The sequence below is a fragment of the Hippopotamus amphibius genome, chromosome 6, assembly GCF_030028045.1.
Source record: "Hippopotamus amphibius kiboko isolate mHipAmp2 chromosome 6, mHipAmp2.hap2, whole genome shotgun sequence".
Classification (NCBI taxonomy): Eukaryota; Metazoa; Chordata; class Mammalia; order Artiodactyla; family Hippopotamidae; genus Hippopotamus; species Hippopotamus amphibius.
The window spans coordinates 86,494,584-86,515,125 of NC_080191.1; positions in this window are offsets into that span (position 1 = coordinate 86,494,584).

Here is a 20,542-nt window from a genome sequence, read left to right on the forward strand (position 1 = left end):
GACTAAATTCATTAGTTAGTACTATCATTTTTCTGGTAGAGTCTTTAGGGTTTTCTATGTATAATATCATGACATCAGCAAAGAGGGACAATTTTACTTTTTCTTTTCCAATTTGGATTCCTTTTATTTCATTTTCTTCTCTGACTGCTGTGGGTAAAACTTCCAAAACTATGTTGAATAATAATGGTGAGAGTGGGCACCCTTGTCTTGTTCCTGTTCTTGGAGGGAATTCTTTCAGTTTTTCATCATTCAGAATGATATTGGCTTTTGGTTTTTCGTATATAGCTTTTGTTATGTTGAGGTAATTTCCTTCTATGCCCATTTTCTGGAGAGTTTTTATCACAAATCAATATTGAATTTTGTCAAAAGCTTTTTTCTGCATCTATTGAAATTATCATATGGTTTTTATCCTTCAATTTGTTGATATTATGTATCTTATTGATGGATTTGCACATATTGAAGAATCCTTGCATCCCAGGGATAAACCCCACTTGATCATGGTGTATGATCTTTTTAATGTGCTGTTGGGTTCTGTTAGCTAGCATTTTGATGAGGATTTTTGCATCTATATTCATCAGTGATATTGGCCTGTAATTTTCTTCTTTTGTGACATCTTTGCCTGGTTTTGGTATCAGTGTGATGGTAGCCTTGTAGAGTGAGTTTGGGAGTGTTTCTCCTTCTGCTATATTTTGGAAGATTTTGAGAAGGATAGATGTTAGCTCTTCTCTAACAGTGTGGTAGAATTCGTCTGTGAAGCCATCTGGTCCTGGGCTTTTGTTTGTTGGGAGATTTTTAATAACAGTCTCAATTTCCATACTTGTGATTGGTCTGTTCATAGTTTCTATTTCTTCCTGGTTCAGTCTTGGAAAATGGTATTTTTCTAAGAATTTATCCATTTCTTCAAGGTTATCCAGTTTATTGGCATATAGTTGCCTGTAGTAGTCTCTCATGATCTTTTGTATTTCTGTGGTGTCAATTGTTACTTCTCCTATTTCATTTCTAATTCTGTTGGTTTGAGTCTTCTCCCTTTTATTCCTGATGAGTCCGGCAAATGGTTTATCAATTTTGTTTATCTTCTCAAAGAACCAGCTTTTAGTTTCATTGGTCTTTGCTATTGTTTCCTTCATTTATTTTCATTTATTTCTTATCTGATCTTTATGATTTCTTTCCTTCTGCTCACTTTGGGGTTTCTTTGTTCTTTCTCTAATTGTTTTAGATATAAGTTTAGGTTGTTTATTTGATATTTTTCTTGTTTCTTGAGGTAGGACTGTATTGCTATAAACTCCCCTCTTAAAACTGCTTTTGTTGCATCCCCTAGGTTTTGGGTTGTTGTGTTTTCATTGTCATTTGTTTCTAGATATTTTTTGATTTCATCTTTGATTTCTTTAGTGATTTCTTGGTTGGTTTATAGCATCTTGACTAGCCTCCATGTGTTTGCATTTTTTACAGGTTTTTATTCCTGTAATTGATATCTAGTCTCATGGTGTTGTGGTCAGAGAAGATGCATGATATGATTTCAATTTTCTTGAATTTATCGAGGCTTGATTTGTGACCCATGATATGATCTATCCTGGAAAATGTTCCGTGTGCACTTGAGAAGAAAGTGTATCCTGTAGGTTTTGGATACAATGTCCTATAAATATCAATTAAGTCGAGATCATCTAATGTGTCATTTAAAGCTTGTGTGTCCTTATTTACTTTCTATTTGGATGATCTGTTCATTGATGTAAGTGGGGTGTTAAAATCCCCTACTATTGTTGTGTTACTGTTGATTTCCCCTTTTATGGCTGTTAGCATTTGCCTTATGTATTGAGGAGCTCCTATGTTGGGTGCATAGATATTTACAATTGTTATATGTTCTTCTTGGATTGATCCCTTGATCATTATGTAGTGTCCTTCCTTGTCTCTTTTAATAGTCTTTACTTTCAAGTCTAATTTTTCTGATATGAGTATTCCTACTCCAGCTTTCTTTTGACTTCCATTTGCATGCAATATCTTTTTCCATCTCTTTACTTTCAGTCTATATGTATCCCTTGGTCTGAAATGGGTTTCTTGTAGGCAGCATGTAGAAGGGTCTTGTTTTTGTATGCATTCAGCCAGTCTGTGTCTTTTGGTTGGAGCATTTAATCCATTTACATTTAAGGTGATTATTGACGTCTGTTCCTATTACCATTTCCTTAATTGTTTGGGGTTTGTTTTTATAGATCTTTTCCTTCTCTTGTATTTCCTACTTAGAAATTTTCCTTTAGCACTTGTTGTAAGGCTGGTTTGGTGGTGCTGAATTATCTTCACTTTTGCTTGTCAGTAAAGCTTTTGATTTCTCTGTCGAATTTGAATGAGATTCTTGCTGGGTAGAGTATTCTTGGCTGTAGGTTATTCTCTTTCAGGACTTTCAGTATATCCTGCCATTCACTTCTGGCCTGCAGAGTTTCTGTGGAAAGGTCAGCTGTTATCCTTATGGGTTTTCCCTTATATGTTATTTGTTGCTTTTCTCTTGCTGCTTTTAATAGTTTTTCTTTGTATTTATTTTTTGTTAGTTTCATTAATATGTGCCTCTGTGTATTTCTCCTTTGGTTTATTCTGTATGGTACTCTCTGCACTTTATGGACTTGATTAATTATTTCCTTTCCCATGTCAGGGAAGTTTTCCACTAAAACCTCTTCAAATATTTTCTCAGATCCTTTCTTTTTTTCTTCTTCTTCTGGGATGACTATCATTCAAATGTTGGTGTTCTTAATGTTGTCACCAAGGTCTCTGAAACTGTTTTCCATTCTTTTTATTCTTTTTTCTCTTTCCTGCACTGTGACAGTTATTTCCCCCATTCTATCTTCCATCTCACTTATTCATTCTTCTACCTCAGTTATTCTGCTATTTATACCATCTATGGTATTTTTAATTTTGGTTATTGTGTTGTCCATTACTGTTTGTTTACTCTTTAGTTCTTCTATGTCCTTATTAAATGTTTCTTGTATTTTCTCTATTTTGTTATCAAGATTTTGGATCATCTTTACTATCATTACTCTGGATTCTTTTTCAGGCAATTTTCCCATTTCCTCTTCATTTATTTGGTCTTGTGGAATTTTTTCCTGCTCCTATGCCTGCAAGGTGTTTCTTTGTTTTCTCATTTTGTCTAATTTATAGGATATGCTGTCTCCTTTCCCTATGCTGTCTAGTAGTAATTCCTCTTGTTTCTGCTCTCTGCTCCCTGTGGTGGGGTTTGTCCAGTTTCTTGAGTAGCCTTCCTGGTGAGGGGTCTAGTGTCTGCTTTCTGATATGTGGCTCTGTGTCTTTTCTCTCTGATGACCAGGGCTGTGTCAGGTGGTATGTTTTAGTGTAACAATGAGGTCAATATGACTTCAGGTAGTCTGCGTGCTGATGGGTGGGTTTGTCTTCCTGTCTTGTTTGTAGTTTGTTGTGATGTGTCCAGCACTGGCAGGTGCAGACAGTCAGATGGAGCTGAGTCTTAGACTCTGATATACCCCTCTGTGAGAGTTCTCTGCAGTTAATCTTCCCTGTGTCTGAGGACTCCCTAGTAGTCTGGATTCAGTGCTCCCCTCTGCAGAGCCTCCTACTTGTCTACTGATGGGGTAGTCCAGACTCCAGAGGTTGTTTCTCCTGGAAGTAAAGGGGTTTAAAGAAGACTGTCCAAGCCCCAGACTAATGGCAGCATGTTGAGTCCAACAAATACTAAGTCATGGAATCACATACATGTATAAGACACACAAATATTGAATCTAATAGAACATAAGGCACTAGAAAGGCCTGACAGACAACCCAAGTATGCCATCAGACAATCAAAGAGAAAACACACACACACACACACACACACACACACACACATACACAAACACAAATCCAGGGAGATTTTGAAAGCTAGGATCAAATATAGTAAAGAGCGAGTATCACCAGACAGACTGAAGATTCTCAGAATGAAATCAGACAATTATACTTAGAACTAAGACAAAGACCAAACCTTATAATAAAAATCAAAGCAGTGTGTCATCTGGAGAATAAAGTAAGGAAACAGAGCTAAGCCATAATATTGGTTATAAGTATATTAAGATAAAAGAAACGAAAAAAGGATAGAAGACAGGGCAACAGAAGAGCATAATGTGACTGGAAATATGAAAAGAAAAAGAAAGAAATAGAAATGTATAAAAGAAAGAGATGAAAAGAAGGTAGGAGAGATACAGTCAGCACTACAAAAAACTTAGCTAGAAATAGAAATATATAAAAAGGCTACAAATAAAAATAGAATAAAAAATAAGATAAAATATAATGTTATAAAATTGTAGATCCCTTAGGGCTAAGACGGTAATTAATTAAAAAAAAAAAAAAAAAAAAAAAAACCTAGAACTGACCCCAGAATGGGCCAGATCTATAGAATTAATAATAATATTTCTGTTTCCTTGGGGTTTATAACCACCTTGGGTTTTTTGTATTACTCTGTGACCAGCAGAGCTTCCTTTATTGTTCATTTGTAAGCGCCGGTGTGTGGGGAGAGAGAGGGTACAATAGTGGCTCCTTTCCCTGGGAGTGAGTGAACAGTGGCACCCTGCCTGGTCATGGCAGCTTGGGTGGCTGTGGCAGTGCCTGTTGCAGAGGGACACCGGTAACTCAGGTGTAAACAGAATGTCACCAGAGCTGTACCACTCTGTGGACTTTTGGCTCTCAGCTGCAGGCACTCTAGGCCACCACCCCCCACCACTGGGGGCCTTTGTTATCTCTGACTGTGTTAGCTAGGCTCAGAGGGGTCCTTTCTTTGTCCATCACAGGCACAGAGAGAGAGGCTACACCCACATTTCCTCCCCGCTGCTTGTCAGTCAGCAGTATTGAGCCGCCACCATGGCCACCCAGCTCTCTGAGCTAGGTGCTCTCCACTGTGGATTTCTTCCCTCCTGTTCTCTCAGTCCATCTCCCCACTGCCAACAATGTTTCTCACCCTGAACCAGTTCTCTGGTTCCCACGTTCCAGCTCCCAGACCCCCTGTTCATCTGTGAACCGATGTCTCAGTTCAGACATGCTGAGCCATGGTGCGGACCCTCCGTGTGTTTCCCATTCTTTCCTCTCTGCCACAGATCAGCCGCTTCACCCTCTTTGAACAATCCCAAATGCCTCCCTTCTGACCCAGGGAATTTCCCCATTGGAGAAGGGGTTTCCCCATCAGACAAGGGACGTTTCCCCCAATTCAGCAATCTGCCCTCTGTTTCAGATCCTCCCACCCCAGGATATGGGACCCTTCCCTTTCCTTTCTTCTCCCCTTCTTTCTCCTTTTTCTCCCCCCTGTCCTACCTAGTAATGTCGGGATCTTTGCAGTCTGTTATGGTGTCCGAGGTCATTTGCTGGTGTTCAGCTGGTTCTTTGTGGGAATTATTGCATCTTTTGGTGTATTCCTGATGCATCTGTGGAGAGGGATGCATTCCACATCCTTCTACTTTGCCACCATTTTTCTTCTCCCTCCTCCATGTCTTTTTATAGCTTCATTTCTTTATAGTGCTGAGTAAAATTCTATCATCTGGAACTACCATAGTTTACTTATCTATTCACACACTGAAGGACAACTTGGTTGCTTCCAAATTTTGTCAATTATGAATAAAGCTGCTACAAATATCTGCATACAAGCTCTTGTGTGGACATAAGTTTTCAACTCCTTTGGGTAGATACCATGGCATGCAATTGCTAGATTGGTAAAAGTATGTTTAGTGTTGTAGGAAATTCTCAAACTGTCTTCCAAACTGGCTGCACCAGAATGCATTTCACCAGCAGTAAATATTCCACATCCTCACCAGAGGTTGGTGTTGTCTGTATTCTGGAGTTTGGCCTTTATAATGTGTGTGGTGGTATCTCAGTGTTTCACTTTGGTTTGTTTTTGATTTGCTAATAAACACAGCTTTGCCTTAGCTATATACATATGTAGTTTCAAAATATATTAATTAATAAAAGAATTTAGGAATGCAATTACAATATTTTAATTTGGCTTACCTGACATAATTTTCAGGGAAATTCCAATTGTCATATGCTTATTCCCAGTACTGTACATTAGGTCAGAATCACAGCTTATTTAATTGAGAGATTTCCGCATTGAGCCAGAGATAGCATGCAAAACTGAGTTGAGTTTGGTTCTTAAATTCTTGAGCATAACTTTAGTGAATGAAAATATTGAATAAACCTGCAAGGTTTAAGCATCACTGCTTCACAGAAATGGTGAAAAAAATAGATAAAACACGAATGCCTTTAACAGCAGTACCAGTTATGATATCAAATGGTAGCTTTCATGTTTTCAAAACATCTTGGATATTCATCAAGTTTAATGTATATGAAGTTTTTGCTGAAGTAATTTGGTAAAAGTGATGAAAAAGAGTTGGAGGCATAAAATACCTGAGTTAATATGTGACCCAATAATGTATAATTATGTCAATCAACCTTAAAATTAAATTTCAAAAATCTAGATTTGACTGGAATACATGCTTGATTCAAGGAGTACTTTTTACTGCTGAGTAATATTCTATTGTAAATATGTACCACATCTTCTTTATCCTTTCATCTGTTAATGGACGTTTAGGTTGCTTCCATGTCCTGGCTATTGTAAATAGTGCTGCAGTGAACATTAGGGTACATGTTTCTTTTTGGATTATGGTTTTCTCTGGGTATATGCCCAGGAGTGGGATTACTGGATCATATGGTAGTTCTATTTTTAGTTTTTTAAGGAACTTTAAACTGTTTTCCATAGTGGCTGTACCAACTTACATTCCCATCAACAGTGCAGGAGAGTTCCATTTTTTCCCACACCCTCTCCAGAATTTATTGTTTCTAGATTTTTTGATGATGGCCAATCTGACCAGTATGAGGTGATACCTCATTGTAGGTTTGATTTGCATTTCTCTAATAATTAATAATGTTAAGCAACTTTTCATGTGCCTCTTGGCCATCCATATGTCTTCTTTGGAGAAATGACTATTGAGGTTTTCTGCAAATTTTTTGATTGGGTTGTTTGTTTGTTTGTTTGTTTTTTGATATTGAGCTGCATGAACTGTTTATATATTTTGGAGATAAATCCTTTGTCTGTTGATTCACTTGCAAATATTTTGTCCCATTATGAGGGTTGTCTTTTTGTCTTGCTTATAGTTTTCTTAGCTGTACAGAAGCTTTTAAGTTTCATTATGTCCCACTTATTTGGTATCGAGCTGCATGAACAAAACTGGGACATTTGTAGAGACATGGATGTACCTAGAGACTGTCATACAGGGTGAAGTGAGTTAGAAAGAGAAAAACAAATATTGTATATTAACACATATATGCAGAATATAGAAAAATGGCGCAAATCAACTGGTTTGCAAGGCAGATATAGAGACACAGATGTAGAGAACAAACATATGGACACCAAGTGGGGAAAGTGAGGGAGATTGAGGTGGCATAGATTGGGATTGCCATATATACATTACTAATAAGATAAAAAGATATCAAGTTGTACACTTTAAATATATGCAGTTTATTGTAGGTCAATTGTATCTCAACAAAAGTTATTTTAAAAAGGGGGTACTTTTTCATCATTATACATACTATTTTATATTCATAGATATCCTGTTGCTTTCAGAGCATTTCCATATTTGAAATCTAAAGTTTCAAGTTTTCAGCAAATTTAGAGACTTTTCTCTATCAGGGGAAAAATAAGTATTTTTAAATTCATATGCACTTTGAAGAACATCATTTAAAAAAATCACATTGTACTATTGATGTATGTGCTAAGCACTTTAAAGAACATACATAAATATTCCTATATTTTCAGTTAAGTTCTAATCCATTAACAGGGAAACTGAGATCTGAGGATTACACCAAAATGCCCAGATAAAATCACATCAAATTTGGAATTTTTCACACCTTATGCCTAATCTACTCATATACATTTTCTTCTTTTTTATCTATTATGCAAACTAGAGGATAACCAGAGATATCTCTTATTTTTCTTGTCACCCTTTTTGCTATTCTTCTTTTCCCCACCAATGTTAATGCTAGAAAAGAAGAGCTTTTTAGATACGAATAATTTTTTCTATTGTAAATTTGGTTGCAAACTCCAGTCTTCTGTACAAAGAAAGAGTCTCCATAATGCTTTTCAAAGTTCTAATTTATTTTCTGCTGTTGAAATTATTTTCCTGCACCTCACTTGCCCCGGGTGCTTCACAAACGGGATGTGACCATGATCCTACCAATTGGCAAGCATCTCAAGTACTTCTGGAAAGTCTTAGATTAGTTATAAGAAATACCAAGTGAGGGCTTCCCTGGTGGCTCAGTGGTTAAGAATCCACCTGTCATTGCAGCGGACATGGGTTCAATCCCTGGTCTGGGAAGATCCCACATGCCATGGACCAACTAAGCCCATGTGCCACAACTACTGAGTCTGTACTCTAGAGCCCATGAGCCACAACTATTGAGCTCAAGTGCCATAACTACTGAAGCCCACTCACCTAGAGCCTGTGCTCCACAACAAGAGAAGCCACAGTGGTGAGAAGCCCGTGCACCACAACGAAGAGTAGCCCCTGATCTCTGCAACTAGAAAAAGCCCTCGCACAGCAATGAAGATCCAACACAGCCGGAAAGAAAGAGGAAAGAAAGAGGAGAAGGAGAAGGAGAAGGAGAAGGAGAAGAAGCAGAAGAAGCAGAAGAAGCAGAAGAAGAAGAAGAAATATTAAGTGAAACTCAGCTTCTCTCATCTTCCAGGAAAACCAGAATCTTGGAAGAATGATCACTTGCATATGGTTTATTAAGTTGGATTGAGGAAAATTTTGTTATGATTCTTCTGGCTATGAGATGTGTACTTTAACTTATCCCAGACCTAAATATAGGAAAGATCTGAAATATCTTCCAGGTGAATAATGAAGCACAGATAATACGTGGGCCTTACATATTGAAAAATGCAGCATTTAATTATATCTTGGTTGATGTGAGTGCAAAGCAAAAACATTTCTTTAATTATCTTGGTATCTACACAATTACTATGAAACAAGAGGATGAGGATATATCTAAGTGTTTCTGAAGAAGGCACACTTCTGAAAACAACCTCCTCAAGGCTGAACAAGATAATGACAGAGGATTTCTTAGCATCCTCAAGAAAAGTAAAAAATAATAATGAGCTAAAAATCATAAGAATAAAATGGACTGAGATTAAAAAAGAAGTATATGACGTAAGAAGGAGTTTAAGAGTAAAGAGATATGATCGGAGCTTGTTTTTGAGGTAGAAAGAAACAGATTTGATTATAAAAACTTAAATTAGTAATTAAGAGCATTTCCAATAATGTCATTGTGATTAAGACAATAATGAGAGCAATATGAGAAATCATTAACTCTGTATGGTGCAATATGAAAATACATATTTTAAGAAGTTACATATATTTAAGGAAAAACAAAGTGATATGACAGAAACAATAATCAACTTTATAATTGAAATGCCAAAGAAGAAAATACAAAGAAAAATGCAGACAGACTAGCACAAAAAATTTTAAATGTAAGAATGTCAAAAAATACTCTAAACGAAAGTGATGTATATACACACACATACACATATGCTGTATATATATACACAAGTCTCTAACATACATATCAGAGAGAAAATATTTTGAATATATAACCAGTTTTAGATGCCCAATAGGTTGAATTTTGAAAATTCTAAACCAAAGGTCAATTATTATATGTACATAATTTTACACACAAACATAGTCATGTGTGTGTGTGTGTGTATGTTTTAAAGTAATATAACAATCCAGTAAATAAGCTATTTTAGGATGATGGGATTATTGACATTTGGTTACATTTTTTCCAAATTTTCTACAACAAAAACGGAGCAATTTTATAGTTCAAAGAAAACTGAAACCAGATAATTTTCTTTTTAAATGATAGACCATTAACTGACATAGCTAAACATGAAAAATTTACATTAGCAAAGTTATACTGGATGTGAAGCAATTTTCTTTAAAGGTTAATCTACTAACTCTTATTCCCATTCAGAGTTTATCAGTGTTTAAGTTTGCATTTCTGTGTAAAGGGTCTTTTTTGAGGAATGTGTATTCTTCCTAACAGTTTTAGCAAAAAGATATCATATTCACAGTGCCAACCAAACCTGGGACAGCCTGACTTATGTAAACATTAACATTCTTGAGTTTCTCCCCTCTCCTTCACTTTCACAATTCTCTGTCACTGTGCATTCTTAGTCCAAACTATTTTTTTCAATCAACCAATTCAGGAGGAAAAAAAAATGCTCAGTGAGGTTTCACCCAAAGTACACATTTTAATGTAGTCCTGGCATCTGAGGACTGAAGGCATCAAGTGGAGCTCCAGGCAGGTGCCAGTCAAGATGCTTTCATGCTTCATCATTATGAGTAGCTCATAGGGCAACAGACAGAGGCTCCGCTGAAAACAAAAGCTGTGCTGAAATATATGCATACCTTGGAGTGCTGGGGGCAGGCTGTGAATACAGTCTCCACATTTTCCATCTCTATTTCAAAAATACCTCAGCCACACGGTTACTCCTGGCAGAAAAGGACCAAAGGCATTATACAGAATGGTGATTAACTGACAGCCCAAGGAGGCCCAGGGTAGGTGCTAGAGATACTGCAGGCAGCTAAATAAAGAGCAGCTGTACCAGTAGCATTTCTGCAGGTCTGTTTCCAGTCTTGAAATACTCTTGAACTTGATTATCAAAGTGAGCCTACCTCAGAAGTGTTGCCAAGGCATCTTGGCTACACCTGGATTGCCTGTGAATTTTGATGAGCGCCAAAGGAAAATGAAACAAGTGACACAGAAGAAAGCTATTGCATTTGCCCACCTCACAGTTTCGACATTTTTTAATACCTGTGTTTCTTTAAACTGACCTAAAAGCATTGTAAGAAACATTTGTCTTCAGTTTCTGGTTTGTTACCCTTTGCTTCCCATTTTCCTGAGCATTTATTCAGGTGATAAAGCCTCTTCCCTACTTCTCTCATTTCTGTTATGTGTTATCTCATGATGATATTACTTTTCCCAGCCTTAAATAGCTTATCTCCTCAGCTTAGCAAGTAGAGACTGGAACTTAAGTTACTTTATATCCCAAGAAATCCCAGTAGAGTATATGGCAGACAAAGAAGAAATAGCTTCTGACTTTTGATTAAGCGATGATTAAGAAGATGAGAAATATTGATACACTACACAAGAGTAGCTATCACTGGCATATACTAATGTAAAAGAAAAATGATTTTGATGATTCAAGATGAATATATATCCTTTCCTTTTTGGATGGACCATCTATTATATGATTCCCTGGGCTTATTTAACTTTTCTATGATTACTATACCAACAACACATTGTGACAAGAACAGTTCGAGTACTATCAATATTAATGAACTAATGTGCACATTTAAGGCAACTGAAATACTGCTTCTGTGGAAGTCGCTTTACATGATTTCGTCTAAAGTTGGTTTGTCACCGTGTAGAGCACAGTTTTATTCTAAAATACTTCTATTCATTTCAAGTTTGTATTCAAATACTGTCAGTAAGAATTAAAGTCAGAAACAGGTGCAAAGACTAGGGGTGACACTTAGATAGTAGAATTATAATGTTTAAATGCAAGTATTTTATCACATCCAAAAGCAAGTGGGAAGCAAGACTATGAAATTTGGCTAACATATTGTAAAGGAGATTGATGATCCAGTGATGTGATAGCACAGCTTTAGCCTGTGCTATTGCTTGCTTCCTCCTCCAAGGATGGGTAGACTGACTTATTCATTGTCGACAGCAAATATTTATTGGACAACCACAAGGAACCTGGTATGTAGATACAGATTCAGGCAGCATGAATGTGCCTTATCCTCTTTCTAGTAACAAAGCCTAGTTACTGTAAATGTTAGAATTATTGCATTGTTTGACAATTTGTGAATTTTTAATTCCATACTCAGTTTATTTGGTCTAGTATAGTGTGAAGTTTAGATTGCATGACAAGGGCAAGAGACAAATAGGAAAATAGATAAGCAGATAAATAACATATAAAACAGCTCCTCCTGTATCAGTACCTACTTATAAATGAACTAAAATCAGTGTTTTTTCTTTAAAATCACATACAAGGGGAAGACTTGTGCATTCCCAAATAATGGGAAAATACAAGAACAATATTTAGATCACATGATCATTTGGTCTTGCCAAGACATTGCACAAGATAATTGAATCGTTTAATTTCCAGCTGGAATGTTTCAGTTTTTCCTTCCATCGCTCATTATTGAATGATACTTAACTCCCATAAGGATAATTTAAGCAAAAATTCTATCTTTGCTTCCATTGAGCTGAACCTGGTTGCTTTCTACTGAGTAAATAAACAATCTAGCACTTTAATCAGTATTGTTATACACCTGAACACTGCTATGTAAACACCTCTGTGCTCTGCTACATGTGTCACTTTCATTTTCTGCAGTAATTTTAATTAGATTGGCATATGAGGAAGAGACTATAGACCATTTCCTTTGAGATGGCAGGGATTAGACATTAGCATTAGCTCTCCCTGATTGAAGATCCTGTATGATTAGGCTGAACATAACGCACATTGGAGAAAGCAAAATCAGGAGAATAACAGGACCCTGGTACAGTTCTAATTACAGTGGGAAAGGGTTTTAGTGATTGTGAGAAAGTAAAATATGGGATGCAGTTTTCCATTTGCAAACTGTTCATTAGGTAGAAGAGACTTTTCCCTCTCTTTAGGAAATTCTGTTAGTAAGACAGTGCCTCGTAACTCAACCTAATAAAGGCAGCTTTTTTCAGTATACTTATTTTCAGTATATTATACTGAACTAGAATTATGACATTTAAAGATTTTATTATTAATTCAGGGAAGATTAGCAACAGTGTTAAAACTATGAATAAAAATCTACTAATTAATATTCATTAAGGATGAATAATGATAGATTGATAGTATAATGATAAAGAAAACAATTACTATAAGTCAACAATAGCTAGCAATAACATTGTCAAAGGTTAAATTTTGCTGTGTTTACAATTTCAGTTTTTACCATGATCATATTTACTTTGAGATGTAGTACCTTGAAAATTAGGTCTTAATAGTGTCTTTTTTATGTGATATAAAAATTTATTCATAGAACTTGAAATAGACAAAGATAGCAATATCCCCAGTAGCTTCCAAGGGCAGATGAAATGAAAATAACAGGCCTGTCATTCAATTAAATAAAACATAAAGCTCAGAAAATTAATAAATCATTCAACTGTTCATTTGAAAAGTGCATTGAAATCTCATTCATTAAATTTTGACTGTAAGAATTTATTCAAAGAGTACCTTTCTGAAAAATTATATGGCTGGTGGTGGCATATATACATCTCTTCTAGAAGTGTAATTTACACTGATTAAAAATTGGGCATATTTTATGCTTTATACTACTGAATTTTTATGGTTTTAGATCCAAAGTCCAATTTCCTTGGAAATGTAATTTTAGGTCAAATGCAGGTTACATTAAAGCCTATGTTCTAGGGGCTTCCCTGGTGGCACAGTGGTTAGGAATCCACCTGCCAGTGCAGGGGCATAGGTTCGAGCCTTGGTCTGGGAAGATCCCACATGCCATGGAGCAACTAGGCCCATGAGCTGCAAGTACCAAACCTGTGCTCTAGAGCCCGAGAGCCACAACTATTGAGCCCATGTGCCACAACTACTGGAGCCTGCATGCCTGTAGCCTGTGCTCCACAATAAGAGAAGCCACTGCAATTAGAAGCCCACAACAAAGAGTAGCCCCCGCTCTCTGCAACTAGAGAAAGCCCTCGTGGAGCAATGAAGACCCAACCCAATGAATAAATAAATAAATAATTAAATTATTAAATAAAGAAAACAAAACAAAAAATAAAGCCCATACTCTAGCTACCACTCACCTCCCAACTCCCCACTTCCGGAAAAAAAAAAGTGCACAAATTCCATTCAGTAGACTAAATCACATAAACAACAGCCATTGAAATGAGTCAGATAAATTTCCTCTCCAGGGGGTGTGGCCCTTCATTCTGAAGGGGCAGCTACCACCTCACCAGGGTACTAGGAAGGGTGACACACATGCAAATTAGTCTTCTCACCTTTAAGGCTTGATGTTTGTTTCAGGGATGATCCTCTTATCTACAATCATGAAGACATCATCCATGAAGAGGAAATACTGAATATATTGCAATTGCTTCAATTTCTTAAACACAGACATCCTTAAAATGAGAAAATAACTTGGTTGCACTCTCTCATTTCCTATATTCTCTAAATTTCTTCATATATTAAAACCTAATGATAGTATTGCAAAGCCCGACATTATAGACTGAATCTCTAAATGATAATTTGTCTTGTTCTATTTTCTTTTCTTTTCAGTGTTACTGAGAAAAGATTTCAAGCTTTAGAGAAGAGATCTGGGTGTAAATCCTACCACTTCAAGCAAATTTGTAAGTTTAGTTAATAACCACACTGAACCTAAGTTTCTTTAAACTTAAAAGGCATAACAGTACCAACTGCAAACTAAAGAATGTCACTCACCATCTGGTCCTGTAAGGATGAAGTCATTAGGTGTTGCAGCCACTGACATTTAACGCCCCTTGAAAGGAGTCAAGGGTGGAGATCAGGAGTGAGGCCCTCTGAGCTCTTTGAGAAACTGGCAGAACAGGCCTTCAGATAGTTTGATATTTTTAGTAGAAGATTTTATAAGCCCAATTTCTTATATCTTCTCATGTCTAGGAAAGCACTGAAATTGTTAATGGGCACATCTGCTCCTCGTGACGAGCAGCACCCTTCTGCCAAAACATTTGTTGACTGTACACAGCCCCTTTCACCAGTCACATGTGATACTGCCCTCCCCCTTCCTCTTTGAGCAGTTCCTCAGAGCTATCTGAGAGACTGTCTCCTGGGCTACAGTCCTCAGTAATCCCCCAAATAAACTTTACTCACAACTCACACATCATACGTTTATTTAAGTCCACACAATCTTGTACCAATGTAACACCCTCTAGGAGAGGAGAAACTTATGAAGCCTCTGATATAGAAAGTCTTCAGGAAATGGTAGCTATTAAAAAGAGATCTCTACATCTGTGACTCTTTCTGTTTTGTAAATAAGTTCATATGTACCAATTTTTTAGATTCCACATATAAGTGATATCATATGATATTTGTCCTTCTCTGTCTGACTTACTTCATTCAGCATGACAATCTCTAGGTCCACCCATGTTACAACATGGTAAATCAACTATACTCCAATAAAATTTTTAAAAATGAGATCTATATGTAGTAAATGCAATTGTTTATGTTTAGGAAGTATAATAATGTAAGTTCTAACATTTTCTAATACAGGATATTCCAAGTTGTCTGTAAAAGTGGTTTTTGTGAGGTTTTGTGAAGCAGGGTATTTGCTTAAATGCATCAGTTAAACCCTACAATGTATTTAGTTTCATTATAAATTATTTCAAAATACATGTATTCTAAATAATAAATTTTATAGAGCATTTTGGCAGCAGGAAAGGCAACAAGACAAACAGAAATGGAAGTTTGAGGCCAAAACACAAGTTGTACACATTCCTGAGGCAGGAGGGGCCCCTGCCTTGTAGGTGGTGAGAACATGAAGAGTGAGGAGAGCTCAATCCACACTTGACCCTCTATGGAAAGGCTGGAAGAGGAGAGAAGCACAGAGGCTGGGAAGAGCACATCATTCATCCTCACCCACCTGACTGTTGCTCTCCAAAGAGCTTGAGACAGAAGCAGACTCAATATGTCAAAGACTGGACTAGACCATTCAAACTGCTTGCCTGTGGTAGAATGGACCTGAGATGCAGAGGAGGTGCTCTAGTTGACTGTATTTCACAGGAAAATGAGATCTTTTATAACAGAAGAAGTATTGATAGTAAAGCATTAAGAGATTACTTTGAATATATTTGAAACACAATTTCTAAACAAAAATAGCAATGCCTAGGGGCGTGTAAGACACCTGTAATGTTAATTCTTTTTGTCATCTTTTTTTCTGTATGCTACTTTTCTCTGCAATTCTGTGTACTTGCTCTTATAATCTTCAATTTTTAGTTTTCACTAACAGGATTGGAGAATCACTTTTTATTCCCAACATGCCTCTCAATACTTCCTGCGAAGTTCTAAACTTAGTAGACCAACACTACATGCTTGCAAATGTACTTGCTGTGTGTTAATGAAGTCTTCATTACCATAGTAATTTATCATTAACAACCTTACTGAATCATATTATTTGTATTTTCAGAGCCAATCTTTGCCCAGGACACTTTTACTTTTCAAACATTCCTCTGTCTCAGGACTATGGAGACTAGGAAAAATACAAGACAGTTTTGAGGTCCAAATTCCAGCTACCAGCCAGTTCATCTCTGAGCTTCTATTCATGACTGATGTGTCTTTTGGGAACTCACACACTTGGGATTTGGCTTGGTTCTACTTTTGTACTACTTTTTAAGAGATTTTAAGTGGGATTATTATTATTTTACCTCCATATATGTTCTATTTGTCCTCAAATTTAAAACAAAAGTAATGCAGTTTATTGTATGTTAACTGTATCTCAATAAAAGTTCTTTAAAAAAAGTAAAATATTGTTCAATTCTTTCATCCTAATTCTGGGCAAAGAGTAAAGGTTCAGTAGATACTTATTAATAGACTCCCTTGTTTCTCAGTGTTATTCATTCTCCTCCTCAACACTGGTGTTTCTATAAATGTCTGGTGACACATTCTTGCCTCTTTTATTTCCTACATTCTGTTCTTCTTTTAGGAAAAAATTTCACTTTTTTTTCTATAAAGAGTAAATAATCATATGGTACAAGAGGTTGGAATAAGCATTTGGACTTCAAAGGGAAAATAATAATAAGTGGAAATTTATCTGTGCAACTTGTCTTTTGGGGGCCCTATTCATTTAAATTTTTTTTGGTGCAGGAACAGAGAGCATTGCTATTTACCATAGCACCATGTATATGAGCTAAGAATGATTCCAAAATTCAGAAATATAAGAAGCTCTGATATATATGAGGGCGAGTCAAAAATTTGAGGGTGAGGCTGTAGAATTTACTTAATTAACTTTTAGAAAAGACAAATGCATCATTTTTCAACATAATCTCCTTGATTTTCAATACACTTTGTTCATCTGTCAATAAGCTTTCTTATTCCCTCATTAAAAAATGTTTTAGACTGAGCTGTGAGCCATGAACACACCGCTGCCTTCATTTCTTCATCAGAAGGGAATCTTCATCCTTGTAGGGATGCTTTCAGGGGACCAAACAGGTGAAAGTCTGTTGGAGCAAGATGACTATACAGAGGATGCTTTGACCTCTCAAAAGGAAGTTTTTAAAAAGTGTCAACAGTGTGGGCTGAAGTGTGCAGACATACACACCCTCAGACCACAAAAAAAGAATCACTGCAGGCTGCTCTTCTTTTGTGCAAATCACAAGTGGGGCATCCATTTTTGCTTGCACCTCAGTTACAAATGAACTGATGTAACACATTCACACCTTCACAGCAGTGACTGGGGAGACAGTAGCCTTGAATGGAAAGCACTGATAAAACAGTGTGGCCAACAGAATTTTTAATATAACTGGAGTGCAGAGCTCTCGCAGATGACTTTGAAGTTCTACAGGACATTTTCAATAATACTTGAATGGGAAGATAGATTCTACTTATCATCTGGTTTTCAGCCACCTGGAGCCAAATTGAAAATATATGCAAAGAGGATTTTCAAGTTATACTCATTGCTAAGTATTGTAATTTTTGCTTTTTTCTATATACGAGTCATTTGTGCTCCATGAACTTCAAAAATGAAGAGAACTATTATATCTACATTTTCCCATTATGTTAATCATTAGGCGCACATATTATTAAATCAGAGTTCCTGTTCTCTGACCCAGTGTTCTACTCTTCCTACAAATCCCAAGTTAAAGGCCAATTTTATGGAGTCTTTCCAAAACTGGACAGTGTAAGTAGAATTATTGGCTTTGTTGCAATATTGCTTAATGTCTCATTACTCTTGTTGATTATACATTCTATTGTAATAATTATCTGTCGCTGAAAAACAAAATAACTCACAATGTGGACACTTAAAACAACAAACATTTATTATCTCAGAGTTTCTGTGGAGTAGGACTTAGTTGGGTGCCTCTGGTTAAAGGTTTCTCATGATGTTGGATTTGAACTTTTAGCCAGGAGTGCAGTCTCATCTGAAGAGTCAGTTAGTAGAGAGTATCATTTCCCAAATTTAGTCATGTGGTTGTTTGAGGACTTGATTCCTAGGAAGCCGTATAGCTGAGGGTTTCGGTTCCTCTCTGGCTGCTTCCCTACATGATAGGTGGCCCCTTTCAGAGTGAGCCAGTGAGAGGGCAAGCAAGTGCATCCAAGGCAAAAGCCACATTCTTTCTGCAACTTCATTTCCAGCAGAAGTGACAATCCATCACCTTTCTGTAACCCATTCTTTAGAAGTGAGTTGCTACATCAGGCCATATTGAATTAGAATTGTACAGTCATCAACACCAGGTGGGGACATGATTGGGGGCCATATCAGAGGCTGCCTATGACATCCAGGAAAATAGGAAACATGTTTGTGTTGCATACAAGTTACCTCTAAAGAGTAGCCTTTAGTATGAAATCCAAAATTTATTAAAATGAAATTTGACTGAATTGAATTTCACTTACAATAATGACACAAGACATTATTTTCAAATATGAGATGAAAATAGCTAGTGTCACATGGTTCAACAATTGGAAGCTATACAATTCCTTAATTCATACCTAAATTCTGGTAATTGACATAAAATTTAGTTTGCAAAATTCATAGTGATAGTATTTTCATATCTAATGATCTTATCTTTTATTTCTATGAAATAATATTTGAAAACATATTAGAATATTAGATGGGCATTATTATCTAAAATTATAATATATTTTAAAATAGAAATTATATACATCCTTATATATAACAATAAAAAATTCTTTTCATAAAATACATCATTAAAACATATTTATTTTGAACCTTGACACCAGCTCAGTCAAACTAATTTCTATTTCAGTAAACACTTGTTCTTCTATATATGGCTTTGGCATGTAAAACAGAATAACCTTTATTTATGGCTCAATTTGAGGAAAAAAAAATTCTCTTTACTGTGAATGAAAAAGATACTATTTAGAATAATTCTGTAGTTTTTATTTGTTAATCCAAAAAATATGAGGACTTTCCCAGTGCAGAGGAGCCAGTGAGGGGCTGGAGGACAGCACTATATTGATTTATATATAATATAGGAATTATTGTTGCTGTTTACTAGAAGTGCAGATGCAAAGTATCAAATAGAACAGATATGACACCCCTTGAAGGAAGGTTTAAAATTTACATAATGCAATCAAAGCATACTTCTAAAGAAAGTTGACACGCTTTTGTTATTATGCCAGCTAAGTTATATATTTTCAGTGTTTTTGTACATATTTTTCTCCTATACTCTACTACACATTTTCTAAATGTTTAGTAATATTAACAAGTCCATAAAAATTTCTCAACATATATTAAGTAAGTGAATCAATCAACAGATCCTTCATAGGCAAATTTTGTGGATGCCATAAAAATGATGATTTACTCACAAATATTGGCTTTATATGATTATAATAATGTCCAAAATGTTGTGTGTGGTTTGATCATTATATTTTCTTATAGAATTGAACACTTTATTGTTATGTAATATTTCTCATCACATTTACTCTTCCTTGTTCCAAAGCTTGCTTTGCCTGAAATGAATACAGCTACAACAAATTTCATTTGATTACTACTTTCATGGTACATGTTTCTCCATCACTTTACTTTTACGTTATCTGAGTCAATATTTACAGTGAGTTTCTTGTAGATAGTTCAGTATTGCTTTTTTAATCCAACCTAAAATTATCTGTCTTTTAACTGGTGTATTTGGACCATTCATATTTAAAGTAACTATTGATATAGTTGGGTAAAGACAACAATATTTCTGACAGTTTTCTATTCATGCATTTGTTCATTGTTTAATTTTTTTCCATTTTTGTCATTTCTGGTTTTAAGTGAGCACTTTTAATCATTCCATTTTATCTCTTATCTTTATTGGTCATTTATGTTTTTTTTTAAAGTCTTCAAGTGATTTCCCTCAAGTTTGCAATAAACATCTTTAAATAATCTAGGTCCAAATGATGTACAATATTTCACATATAGTTCAGGTGCTTTATGACAGAATAGTCCTTATTCCTCCCTTCTATTCTTTGTGATATTGCCATTTATTTCATTTTTACATATATGTTGATGAAAATGTAGTTAACCATTGAGGAGAAAATATACAATGTTATTTGAGCCAAACTGAGGATTATAAATGAAGGTTATAGACACTCAGGAAGTTTTGAGAACACTTCCAACTGTTACAAGTCAAAAGCACAGTTATATATGTACTTGAAACAAACAATCAAAATGATATACTGATATTTTACATAAAGTTAACCAAGGAAACCATAGTCCAGGTAAGTACATACAAAGTGAGCAGTAAGTCACTCTAAACCCCTACAGAG